Source organism: Fukomys damarensis, unplaced genomic scaffold, assembly GCF_012274545.1.
Source record: "Fukomys damarensis isolate Sample0158 unplaced genomic scaffold, DMR_v1.0_HiC HiC_scaffold_16, whole genome shotgun sequence".
NCBI classification, from domain to species: Eukaryota; Metazoa; Chordata; class Mammalia; order Rodentia; family Bathyergidae; genus Fukomys; species Fukomys damarensis.
In genome coordinates, this window is record NW_022900928.1 from 87443897 (window position 1) to 87456813 (window position 12917).

General features: G+C 48.1%; 2 pseudogenes; both read left to right on the plus strand.

Annotated features, from left to right (window-relative positions):
* The first annotated feature begins 5190 nt into the window (after nt 1-5190).
* Nucleotides 5191-6291, plus strand: LOC117286269 (annotated as a pseudogene).
* A 948-nt stretch (nt 6292-7239) lies between these two features.
* Nucleotides 7240-7980, plus strand: LOC104874396 (annotated as a pseudogene).
* The last annotated feature ends 4937 nt before the right edge of the window (nt 7981-12917 follow it).

A 12917-nucleotide genomic window follows, 5' to 3' on the forward strand; every position in this document is an offset into this window, starting at 1 on the left:
ATTTTTATAAATAAATAGCAATAAAATAAAATAAATAGTTTTTGTAGTTACAAAACAAGAAAATAGGGCTGTACATCCAGCATCATGGAGGCTGAGGCAGGAGGATTGCCATGAGTTCAAGCCCAGCCTGAACTATATAGGGAGACCCTGTTTCAAAAAATCCTAAATAAATAAATAGTGGTTTATTCTGATACTGAAATCTGGTTTCATTTCTTTCTTTCTTTTTTCTTTTTTTTTTTTTGCTTACATCACAAGCATATTGCTGTTTAATAAAATTTATTTTGGTGGGGCATGCTGATGCATGCCTGTAATCCTGGCATTCAGGAGGCTGAGGCAGGTGGAATTTGAGCCCCAGATAATCTTGGACTACATAGCAAAACCTTATTTTATTTATTTATTTATTTATTTATTTATTTATTTATTTATTTATTGTTCTTTTTGATTTTTTGAGATAGGGTCTCACTATGAAGTTGAGACTGACTTGGAACTCACTATGTAGCCCAGGCTGGTCTTGAACTCACAGTGATCCTCCTGCCTCAGCCTCCTGAGTACTGGGATTACATGCGTGCACCACCATGCCCAGCACAAAACCTTATTTTAAAATAAACAAACAAATAAAATATTTTGCTCATCTTTCTCCTAACTGCCTGGTATCCTGCTTGAGGAATGTGTTCTGCTTCATTGAACTAATCTCTATTGCCAGAGACGTATATTGTTTTCTAAATTTGTTTTTCCAATACTGAGAATCAAACCAGCACTGAGCTATACCCCCAGCCCTTTTTCACTTTTTATTTTGAGGCAGAGTCTCTCTAAGTTGCCCAGGCTGGGCTGGGACTTTTGATCTTCCTGCCTCAGCCTCCCAGAGTGCTGGAATCACAGGTGTGTGCCACCACACCCACCTTTTGATTGTTTGTTGAGAAAAGGTCTTGCTGTATAACCCAGGCTGGCCTCAAACTAGCAGTGATCCTCTTGCCTCAGCCTCCTGAGTGCTGGGATTGCTGGTGTACACCACCATGCCAGCTAAAACTTCTGTGTTTCACAGCAACTCTATTATACCATCTCTGAGTGTCTTTGAAAGTAAGCCTCTGTTTAGCTGCTCATTTGTTTGAGAAAGTGGACTTTGGGGGACAGAGACATGTCTGTGTCGGTCCATTGAGGTGACGATGTATCTATCACTTTTGTGGGGGTTGAATATGGGGAGGCTGCGGTTGTAGGGGAACCTTAGTAGCTTCTTCCCAATTTTGCTGTGAACTTAAAACAGTGTGAGAAAATCTTTTAAAAACATAATTCGAGAATAAACATTTTCAAAAAATAATTCAAGCCAGGCAAGGTGGCGCACACCTGTCATCCCAGCACTCTAGGAGACTGAGGCAGGAGGATTTCAGCTTCAAGCCCAGCCTGGGCAACCAGTGACTTAGTGAGACCTGTCCTGTCTCAAAATAAATACAAAGGAACCAGGGATTTAGCTCAGTGGTTCCACCGCCCAACTCGCAAGCACGAGGACCCGAGTTCAATCCCTGGTACCAAAAATAAATAAATAAATAAATACAAAGGGTTAGGGACCATGGAAAGGCCCTGGTTTCAAGAAAGAAAGAAAGAAAAAACTATCAGGAAAGCAATGGTGTAGGAGAAATCCAACCGCTGGTATTCCAAGGGGTCAGCACTGACAGAAAGTAAACTGAGGCCTGCTCTGAGAAGGGGCACCTTGCTGGTGGGAAGGGAGTGACCCCAGCAGAAGCAGTGCGCATGAGCAGGGTCGCTCTCCCTGTCCTCCGGTGGGAGCAGCCTCCTTCCAGACAGGACCTTCTAGCCCTGCTGGTCCCAAATGTCTCCCCAGCCCCAGAGGGGGCACTGGTGCTGCTCTCGGCCCTGTACTTTGGTCCCCATGTCCCCCTGCACTCTCACAGTTCACGTCTTTCTCCTTGATCTTCCAGTGCCTCCTTCCTTTACCTGCAGAAATGCAGTGATTTCAGTCTTCGCCTGGAGCAGAAACCACATAAGCCAGTCAGGTCCTGATGTGCAGGCCCAGTGGCAGGCTGAGCAGGAGGACTGTGGTGACGCCGGCACTGGGTGCCATTCTGTGCCCATCTCAGTCAGGATGACCACTGTCCCTCCTGGGCAGGGTGCTGGTACTCAGCAACCCACCCTGTCTGTCATTCAGGGACCCAGCTATGATAGCTAGCACTTTTTACCCCTTCAGTACTGGGGATTGAAGCCAGGGTCTTTGAACTGAGCTGTCCTTTTTTATTTTTATTTTTTATTTTAAGACAGGACCTCAGGAAGTCACTAAATTGTATCTCTGGGCTTGAACTTGTGACCCTCCTGCCTTGGCCTCGCAGAGTCTGGGATTTCTTACACCACATGGACACCATCTCCAGGGGTGGATTTCCAGAAAGCCTGTCCTGGGAAGCACTTTTGAAAGCTGTGCCTGTGGCATGCCAAATGGGGTGACTGGTTTAGAACCCACAAATTAGCAGCCGATGGGGCAGAAAAGCACCAGGGCCTCTGTGGGGGAGAAAAGGTTAAAAACTGAGCCGGCCCCACCCTCAGGGTCCCCACACTCATCTCCCCTGAGTTTCTCTTCCCCTCCTCAGGGTCTGAGCACCAACCCCCTGCAGTGAGTCCTTGGGGAGCACAATATAAATAAACCGTCACTGTGTCCCCATGGTCACCGTGGCCCAGAGCCCCTACTTCCCAGGGCTGCTCTTAGCTGGTAAACAGGAGGATGCAGCCTGATCCTGTGCTGGGCTGCCAGGGCCCTTGGTGGGGAAGTCACCCTCCCTTTGTGGGGCCATGGTCCCCCTCCACCTCCGGTGCCCAGCCAGCCTCTGTCGCTGTCCCAGGTGGTCGCCTGCCCAGCTGAGGACACTTGGGCCCTGGTGGGCACTGGTTGTGTTCAGCTCAGTTTCCCAAGTTCAGGAATTTCTGCATCCTCCCATTCTTGTCTTGGGTTCCCAGCAGCTGAACCTGCTGGACCAGATGCTGATCAATCAAGGAGACTCTGAGTGCTTGAGCACCAGCCCCATTCCAGCATGTGGTAACTGAGCATTCTAACCTTATCCTGAAATGGGTGCTGTCTCAAGAAAGAGACTCCAATCACATTTGCTGGAAGACTATTTTGATAGAGCTATAATACTGGCTTTCAGAGGGCACCTGGGGCTTAAACCCAGGCATTACAGTGAGCTTCCTCCTCAGCCCTTTCTGGTTTTTTTTTTTTTTTTTTTTTTTTTTTTTTTTTTTTTTTTTTTTTTTTTTTTTTTTTTTTTTTTTTTTGAGACAGGTTTCAGTAAGTCACTGGGTTGCCCAGGCTGGGCTTTTCAATCCTCCTGCCTCAGTGTCCCAGATGCTGGGATCACAGGCGTGCACCACCATGCCCCGCTGAACTCTAATATGCTAATTCCAGTCGAGATATCCCAGGAGACACGCTCGAACAGCTTTGCATCTTCTTTCCCACTCCCACCCTGCAAAATGCTTCTATTTGGAAAAAGACCTTTAGTACTTTAACCCAAAGTGTAAATCAGGTAACTGACACCTCCCCAAAATCACATCTCCATGGTGATGCATCCTGAGGACCTGGGCCAGTGGTGTCATGACAGTCACAGTCTCCCCTGGCTCCTTCTCAATGTTTCCCAAACTCCTTTAGCTCCAGAACCTCTGAAGCCAGCACAGAGCCAAGTCCCAGGGGCAGCAATCTGGAATGGGCAGCAGTTCTTGGCTTCAGACCCTTGTGAATGGTTTTCATTCTGTCCTGGCCCTGGATGGGTGACCTGACAGACAGCAGGGACACATGTCCTAGACCGCTCATGTTCAAGACACCCTGGCCCACACCTCTGCCACCTCGGGATCCTAATGCAGCTCCTCTCTCTGGTCACTGCACTCCACACCTGGCTAGACCTTGAAATTTTGGCCTAGTAACACTTCCCATTTCTCCTACTCACCATCCTGAACACCTGAACACCTTTTCTGCTCCTGGATCAGCACCCTGTAGACCAGCTGGAGAGCCCACTCATATTGCTGCCCCCTTGGGAGTGGAGGGAGGATGGATGGAGAGGGTTCAAGCCTATAATACCAGCACTCAGGAGCCTGAGGCAGGACGGTTGCCATGAGATCAGGGCCAGCCTGGAATACATAGTGAGATTCTATCTCAAAAACCCAAAATAAATACATAAAATAAAGGCAAAGTAAAAAGAATTAAGATATGTGATTACCTGTGCCATGATGAATGCAATCATTATGTACTGCAAATATGTACTAAGAAAAAAATTTATAAACAAATATATGTTTATTATGATTAGCTCCAAGAACGGAAATAGTCAAATGTCTAAGGGATTTTTAACTTTAGTGTCATCATTCTAACCATCAGTTCCCCCAAGAATTTCCCTTTCATATTATGGAATGTATTTTTGGCTCCCCATTAAGTTCTTTGAAAGCCCCAAAGACCTGGTCTCTCTCCCCAGCAATCCACTCTCCAGAGGCGTGGAAGATTTGTTTTGCTGGAGGATGAATGGAGGATCCTTAACAAACTTCTGGCCTGATCCTGGTGAAAGCTGCAGGCAGGTAATTGGTGCAATCCTGAGAGCACTGACTGGGTCTACAGAAGCCTCGGGCCCTTCCCCAACCCGTCGCTTGCTCCAGTTTTCCTGACTTCACAACTGCCCAGTCCAAGTAAATAAGAGATAGTGTGACATAATTTAGAAGCCACAAATTTGCCTTATGTCCAGCAGTATTTTTCCCAGTTCCTAACTTCTGTGATAATATTTAATAATTCAGATTACAGTTTTGACCATGTCTTCCAGTTTAGAAAACAGTCTATGAAAGTTGGGAGTTTGGAGTACTGGGAGAGCGGGGAGGGAAAGAGGAAATAAAAATGATTAAGATGTGGTTATGTATAAGAAGCAGCTCCCCAAAATGACCGTAGTTATTATGTATCACAAGCATATACTGTCTCAGCAATGAAAGAAGTAAGCACTGGGGCCATATGATGCAGAAGATCCGATGTAATTGCAGTGGCAGAGGCAGGCGGGGGTGCCATTGGGAGTTTCTGGCAGCCCCATAAGTGAATCTCAGTGGAGACCTTAAAGATTTTGGAGCAAGTCTGTGCCATCATCTGTAGACAAACTACTCTCCCTTTGAAAAACAGCTCTCATCCTGCTACTGGTCCTTAGTGGAAACTGCTTGCTTGACCATAGGATGACAGGTCACCATGTGACCTGAGTTGCCCGTCATGAGCTGGGTATATCTGATCCTCTGAGTCATAAGGTTTGAAGTGCACAGCAACAGTCCACCATTAAGTGGAAATGGTATACACATGATTGAGCCAGAGCAGATCCAGAGGGCACAAGTAAGTTACATGAAGAAGTTGCCCAGATGCCCATGGCTCCTACCCCTACTATGTGTCCTTCTGTTTCCCAGCATGCACCTCTGGCCTCATGGAGTGTACCATATGATCCATCAGCTGACCAGAAGAGAAGGCTAGGGCCTGGTTTACGGTTCTACTTGTTAGGCAGGCACCACCTGCAAGTGGACAGCTGGAGCATTACAGCCCCTTTGCATGGGCTCAGCAACATGGACTCCCACTCATTAAGGCTGATCTGGCTACCGCCACTGGTGAATGCCCAATATGCCAGCAGCTGAGACCAACACTGAGTCTCCATATGACACCACTTCCTGGGGTGACCAACCTGCAACTTGGTGGCAGGTGGATTATATTGGACCACTTCCGTCATGGAAGGGACTAAACTTTGTCCTCACTGGCATAGAAATGTATTCTGGATATGGATTTGCCTTCCCTGCATGTAATGCCTCTGCCAAAACTACCATCTGTGAACTCACAGAATGCCTTAGCCACTGTCGTGGAATTCCACACAGCATTGCCACTCATAAAGAAGCACATTTACAGCCAAAGAAGTGAGACAATGGGCTCATGCTCATGGAATGCACTGGTCTTACTGTGTTCCTTACCATCCAGAAGCAGCTGGGTTGATAGAAAGGAATGGTCTTTTGTAGACACAGTTCAGCACCACTTATATGGCAATAGCTTGCCAGGCTGGGGCAAGGTTCTTCCAAAGACTATGTATGCTTTGCTTTGTTTTTTGTTTTTTGTTTGTTTGGTTGGTTTAGTTTGGTACCAGGGATTGAACTCAGGACCTTGTGCTTGCCAGGGAGGTGCTACGCCACTGAACTAAATCCCCGACCCTAAAAAGCTGTATATGTTTTGAACCAGCACTCACTATACTGGCACCAGCATCCACTGGTACTGTGTCTCCCTCCTATGGCCAGGATTCATGGGAATCAAGGGTTGGAAGTGGGAATGGCACCACCCACCATTACCTCCAGTGATCTATTAGCAAAATGTTTGCTTCCTGTTCCAACAACCTTATGCTCCACTGGTTTAGAAGTCTTAGTTCCAGGTGGGGGAAAGCTTGTACCAGGAAACGCAGCAATGAAACCATTGAACTGGAAGCTAATGCTCCCCCTTGGTCATTTTGGTCTCGTCATGTCTCTGAGGAAACAAGCTAAAAAGGGAGTCACAGTGTTGGCAGGGGTGTTTGACCTAGACGATAAAGGGGAAATTGGACTATTACTTCACAATGGAGAAAAGGAAGAATATACTTGTAGTGCAGGAGATCCCTTAGGGTACCTCTTAGTATTACCATTCCCTGTTATTAAAGTCAGTGGGAAACTACAACAACCCAATCTAGGCAGAATGACAAATGGTCCAAACCTTCAGGATGAAGGTTAGGGTTACCTCACTCCTGGTACCAAATTCTGTCTTAGTTACTTTTCCCATTGCTGAGATAAAATGCCTGACACCCAAAGTTAAAGGAAGAAAGGTTTAATTGGCTCACAGTTTGTAGAGGTTTCAATTCATAGTCTGATGGCACCAAAGAAGAGTGGCAGGTCAGAGGGGCACCACAGAGGAGAAACAGTTTGTGGTAGGCAAAAGGCAACAAAGCAGTGAAGTAGCAAGCAGCAGCAAGCAATGACAAGTGACCCCAGTAGCCCTCTTTCTGTCCCTTATATTCTGTCCAGGCTACTTGCCTGTAGGGCTGGTAGCAGTAGCATCCAGGGCCTTCCCATTATCCACTCCCAGAACTATGCCAAACTAATCAATGGACTGATTTAGTAATCACACACCCTTGATCCCAGCATCACATACTCTAGATCCAGCCACCTCTGAAAAGCTCCACCTATGAGGCTTTGAAGGGGGGACATCTAGACACAAACCATAACATATACTAAAAAGGAAAAGACAAGAAAAAAACCAACCTGAATTCATGGCCCAGTATGCTGGTACACTCCTTTAATTCCAGCTACACAGGAGGCTGAGCAGGAGGATCACGTGGTGAAGGCCATTTAGTGAGATGCTGTTTCAAAATGTAAAAAGGGAGAAGCCACCGCTCTTCCTCTTCCTGTAAGCAGCCAGAGGTGACCTGTGAAAATGGTTCTCTACTCTCTTGACCCAGAAAACCCCACAAAATCATGCAAATCAAGAGGCTCAAATCTTCGTGTTCACTTTAAGAACACCATGAAACTGCCCAGGCCATCAAGGGTCTGCATATCTGAAAGGCCACCAAGTATCTGAAGGACGTAACTTTAAAGAAGCAATGTGTGCCATTCCGGCGTTACAGTGGTGGAGTTGGTAGGTGAGGCTGGCCACAGGGCCGATGGCCCAAAAGGAGTGCTGAGTTTTGCTGCACATGCTTAAAAATGCGGAGAGTAATGCTGAGCTTAAGCGTTTAGATGTAGATTCTCTGGTCATTGAACACATCCAGGTGAACAAATCACCCAAAATGCGCCCCCCCCCGTACTTACAGAGCTCATGGCCGGATTAACCTATACATGAGCTCCCCCTGCCACATTGAGATGATCCTTGCTGAAAAGGAACAAATTGTTCCTAAACCAGAGGAGGAAGTTGCACAAAAGAAAAAGATATCCAAGAAGAAACTGAAGAAACAAAAGCTTATGGCACAGGAATAAATTAACCATAAAATAAATGCAAATAAAAATTTAAAAAAAATAAAAAAGGCTGGGCATAGTGGCCCATACCTCTGATCCCAACTCTCAGGAGGCCGAGACGGGAGAATTGCTGAGTTCAAGGCCAGCCTGGGCTACATAGTAGGACTCTATCTCAAAAACAAAAATATAAAATAAAATAAAAATTGTAAAATATAAAAAGGACTGAGGTGTAGTTCCAAGTGGGAGAACCTGGGCTCAATCCCCAGTACTGTTAACAAAGAAAGTGAGTGAGAACTCGTTTAAAGCCAGGGAAGAGAAGTGTGAATTCCAGCTTTTCCATCCATTCAAAAAGTGTAGCTATAGGGGTAGCATGTTGGGTTTTATTTTCTAACCTGAAAATGGGAGTAATATAAAATTAACCCCCTAGAAACACTGTAGAAGGTGACAAATTCAGCAAGGAGTGTCAAATGACCAGTACAGTTTTTGACTCAGTAATGACCTAGTGAATGTTCCTATCTGTACCTTATTTTTTTTTCCTGATAATGAATTTTTTTCATTTTTAAAATCTTTTTTAGTCCATGTGTGCAGTTCCTAGTGATTGCATGCACTGTGGGGAGTTGGCACAAGAACAGAACACATCTCAGTTCTTTTTACATTCCCCCCACCTCTTCTCTGTCTGTCTCTTATTTTTCCACAGCAAAGAACAAAGCATCCCGGGAGGGTTGCCCTGATTTCAAGGCCAGCCTGGGCTGCACAGTGAGACCCTTTCTGGGGGTTGAACCAAGGGCTTCGTACACCCTGGACAAATGCTCTACCCTGAGCTCCACCCCCAGCCCATCAATGAGTAAATCATGGTGTAGACAAATTAAGTGGGTCCAGGGCTACCTGGACCAGAGTGGCAGAGTGAAGCTGCAGTTCCATCTGTCCCACTCTGAACTCCCTGTGAATCTCTGCTTTATTCATTCTGTGGTTCAGATCAGAGAGTATATGGAAACTGCACGATTCATCTTGTGGCTCTTTCCAAAGTCCACTCACCTGGGGTGTGTCTGTGCCATCTTGAAGTCTGGGGATGACAGCATTCCTCAGCTTGAACTAGCAACTGAGTGAGAAGTCATTGTGGACTCAGAGGAAGGACATTTTTATTTGGTTCTTTCAGTTCTCTTCACCACCTTGGTTTTCTGTTGTTTTTGTTTTTGTTTTTGGAGACAGGGTCTCACTGTGTAGTCCGGGCTGGCCTTGAACTCACTGTGTAGCCTGGGCTGGTCTCGAACTTGCTGCAAACCTCCTGCCTCAGCCTCCGGGGTGCTGGGGTTACAGGCGTGTGCTATCATATCTGGTGGCTGCCACCATTTTCTTTTCTGGTGACTTAGTTACATTTGGTAGGCTTCTTTGGAAAGAGATCTCTTCCTGAATCTTTGCAAGGGGAAGAATTTGAGCACAGCCCAAAAAAGATAGAGGGAAACTGTTTTAATTTTTTAATCCATGCCATTATTAGCTCTCCCGCATAGGCCTCTTCTCATTACGCAGAGTGCACACATCTGACAGAGGGCCTGGCCCTGACTCATGACTCACTAATGAGATCATATTTTTCATTACAATTCCAAAATCCCATCAATCTTTTCTTAATTATTCTTAAGTGAATTTGCTGCTTTAGAAAGGAAAGGGCTTATGTGGCACCAGCAGAAACTAGGGAAGTTTCATATGATTTCAATTTCAGAAACTTTGTTGGCAGGATGGCCCGTAACCATTGCCAACGTTAATAAATCAGATTTCGATGTCTAGGAACAGTTTAATGCCACAGCCCCACCCCCGCTCTCAGATTCGGTGAATCAGACCCTCAGCACTGCCGTGGTAGAGCTCCCTCCAAGTAGCTCCGCCAGCACACATTACATCCCTGGTTAACAGGGTAACAACGTTAACTTCAGGCTCTAGAACCCAAGACAGGGCCCTGCACACCCTGCCACACCAGACTTAGCCATTCAGGGACTGGTTTGGGGAGTGGGAGGTACTGGGGACTGAACCTGGGGCCTTCACATTGAGCTCCATTCCCAGTCCAGGTTTTGTTTTGTTTTGTTTTGTGTTCTGAGGCAGGGTCTAACTCACTGATTTCCCAGACTAGGCTCTCATGTGCAATCTTCCCGTCTCAGCCTTCCAGAGCGCTAGGATTATAGGCTTGTTCCACTTCACCCAGCTAGCAGCTGGATTTTAGGAAGTTCCAGAAGGTCCGTGCTCTTGAGAAGGTGTCAGAACAGATAGACTTTGAGGGGTGGAGGGATTTAATGACCTATAGAGCCACATTTAATATTTTAATACACAGGATGGTACCATGCTCTCAGCCTCACCTGCAGCAGCTTCCAAACCTGGATGAATCCAGTTCTGTGGGTTCTAATCACAGAGCGGCACAGGGGGTGGAGGTAGGAGGGTGGGCTTTCCGAGTGGCATGGTCCCTGAAAGTGCATTGCTGCCACCCACACCTTGACATGTCACCTGCCCACTGGGACAGTCATTGCACACAGTACTCAGCTCAGAGGAGGGGACCATGGTGAAGCCAGGCCGGCTTCCTTCTCCTGCCTGCTCTCTGTCCTCCCTGTTCCCTTTCACACTCTCCCCTGAAATGTAGGACCTCAAAAAACGAAACTCCAAGGATTCAGACACAAACTGAAAGCGTTTTATTCAAAATGTTTTAACGGGCCAAGGATAGCTCAGTGGTTCTGCCGCCTGACTCGTAAGTGCAAGGTCCCAAGTTCCCTGTAACAACAACAACAAAAAATCAAATTGATTTAAAAACTCGAAGCAGATGTTTCATGTCCACACATGGACTTCTGGTCACCCCATAACAGGGTAAAGGAGACGTCAAATCTGTGCAGCCATGGGCCTCCCAGCTGGGGACCGGGGCCAGCCAGGGTGGGGAGCCACTGGCCAGCTTCATGACCTCCAGGGATAAGAAGTCCCCTGGGTCCCTCAAATGGGCAGCTGGACCTTCATCTACTTCAGCGCTAACCCTTTGCCTTTCATGGGAAATGTTTCCGTGTTTAAATGGGTCCTGATTGACTGATTGAAACAGGGTCTCACTATTAAGTCCAGGCTGACCTTGAATGCACAGCAGCGATCCTCCTGCCTCAGCCTGCCTCAGGCTGGGATTATCATCACTAGGCTGTTAGAAACATCCTGAGCTGGTGGGGACAGGACCTGGCCAGGGAAGCCAGCCTCTGCCCCCTGCCAGAATAGGAAGGGGGCCCCAGAAGGCAGGTCCCAGGCCTGACAGCTGGAAAGTGACCCAGCCTGCTGCTGCTGCTGTCCCAGCAGGGCCAGTCTCCGTCTCTGGAGCCCTCCCTCCGCCTCACGTCCTCACTGTAATAACTAAGTCAGCTGGCAGGAAAACACTAAGAAAAGCTGAGCCCAGGCAGCTGGGGCCAGGGGAGCGCAGCCAGGCATAAAGGAGCTTTGTGCTGGCCCAGGCTCGGCCTCCCCCCGGGGATCTCATCCCAGCTGAATAAAAAGGGACTTGGAGCGAGCAGAGGAGCTGGGGGTGTGAGTGAAGTGGATTAGGAGCGGCTGGGCCTGCAGCAGGGAGATGAGCACAGAGCCCCCTTATCTTTTCCTGCTCCTGTGCCTCCAGGGCTTTGGGGTCTGACCGGAAGTGTATTGACAGCTGTTAGACAGGAAGAGCTGAGTTTCCAATCACTGACCCTCAAGTATTAAAGGTGTGTTCTCACCAGACAGGAAAAAACAGAGAAGACACTTAAAATCTTCTGTAGGAATCCCTCCAAGTGTGGGACCGCGGTTTCAAGGCTTTGCTGCTCCTTGCGCTGTAGTAATATGTGGGGCAGGAGAGAATAAAAAGGGGATTCACTTGGCAGGGATTTGGAGTTCCAGTTGTTTTAATCTTGCATAACAGCAACTCCAAGGCAGCTTCTCTGCACTCATTCTGGGGAAGGTAGAACATAGTCAGGAACCACCTACCCACTGTAAGTCAGAAGATTTGTGCAAAATGAAGTTTATTGAATCCAGGCATGGTGGTGCACACCTGTAATCCAAGCCCTGAGAGATGCTGAGGCAGGAAGGTCACAAGTTCAGAGCTCAACCTGGGCAGTTTCAATGACTTAGCAAAGCCCTGTCTCAAAATTTAAAAAGGCAGGGCATGCAGCTGGGTAGAAGGCCCTGGGTTCTATCCCCAATACAAAAACTAATAATAAAATTTAAAAACAGAAAGGGAAAATGAAATGTGCTGGGGAAGACCAGAGGTGAAGGCAGAGGTGAAGGCGGGAGGGTAGGAAGGAGCCCAGTCTGTCTCAGCCTCCAGTTCGGAGGAGCTGGGCTGCAGCCAAGTGGCGAAATTCACCCCCACCCCTCGCGTCCTCCCCTAGAGCGCGCGGGGTGGAGAGGTCGGAGCAGCAAGACAGCTCAGGGCCAAGCGGAGGCCAGGTGGGCAGCACTGCCGAGCAGGTCCTGGGCTCGCTGGGCTTGGGCTCTTGAAGGAGGAGAAGGAGGAGAACGCCCAGCCCTCCTGGCCAGCGGCCAAGTCCTGCCGCCACGTTGCCATCTCCTCCTCCATGCCTTTGTGTCGGGAGCCACCTGTCTGTGTCCTCACCCGGCCCCTGACCTGGAAAGTGAGGGAGAAGGAGTGGGCTCCTGGCAGCTGCCGCGCCCCTTCCCTGCCCAGCAAGGCATTTTTTGCCGGGGCGGGAGGGCCTGAGGCTCTCTCTGCGCTCGCCAAGGCTTAAGCCTTGGCTGGGCTGCAGCTCCCCTTTAACAGATGGAGGTCGGGGCAGGGAGGCACAAATGCGGGGGAGGGGGCACAGGCTACCCCAGAGACTCAGAGTGCAATCTCCAAGGTGACCCCAGTGACACTGCCTTACAGCAGCCTACACTCCTGAGGACACCGCCCAAGTGACAGTGTCAGACTCCCTGGCTTCTATCATAGAAGACATTCGAGCTGGGTGTGGTGGCACATGCCT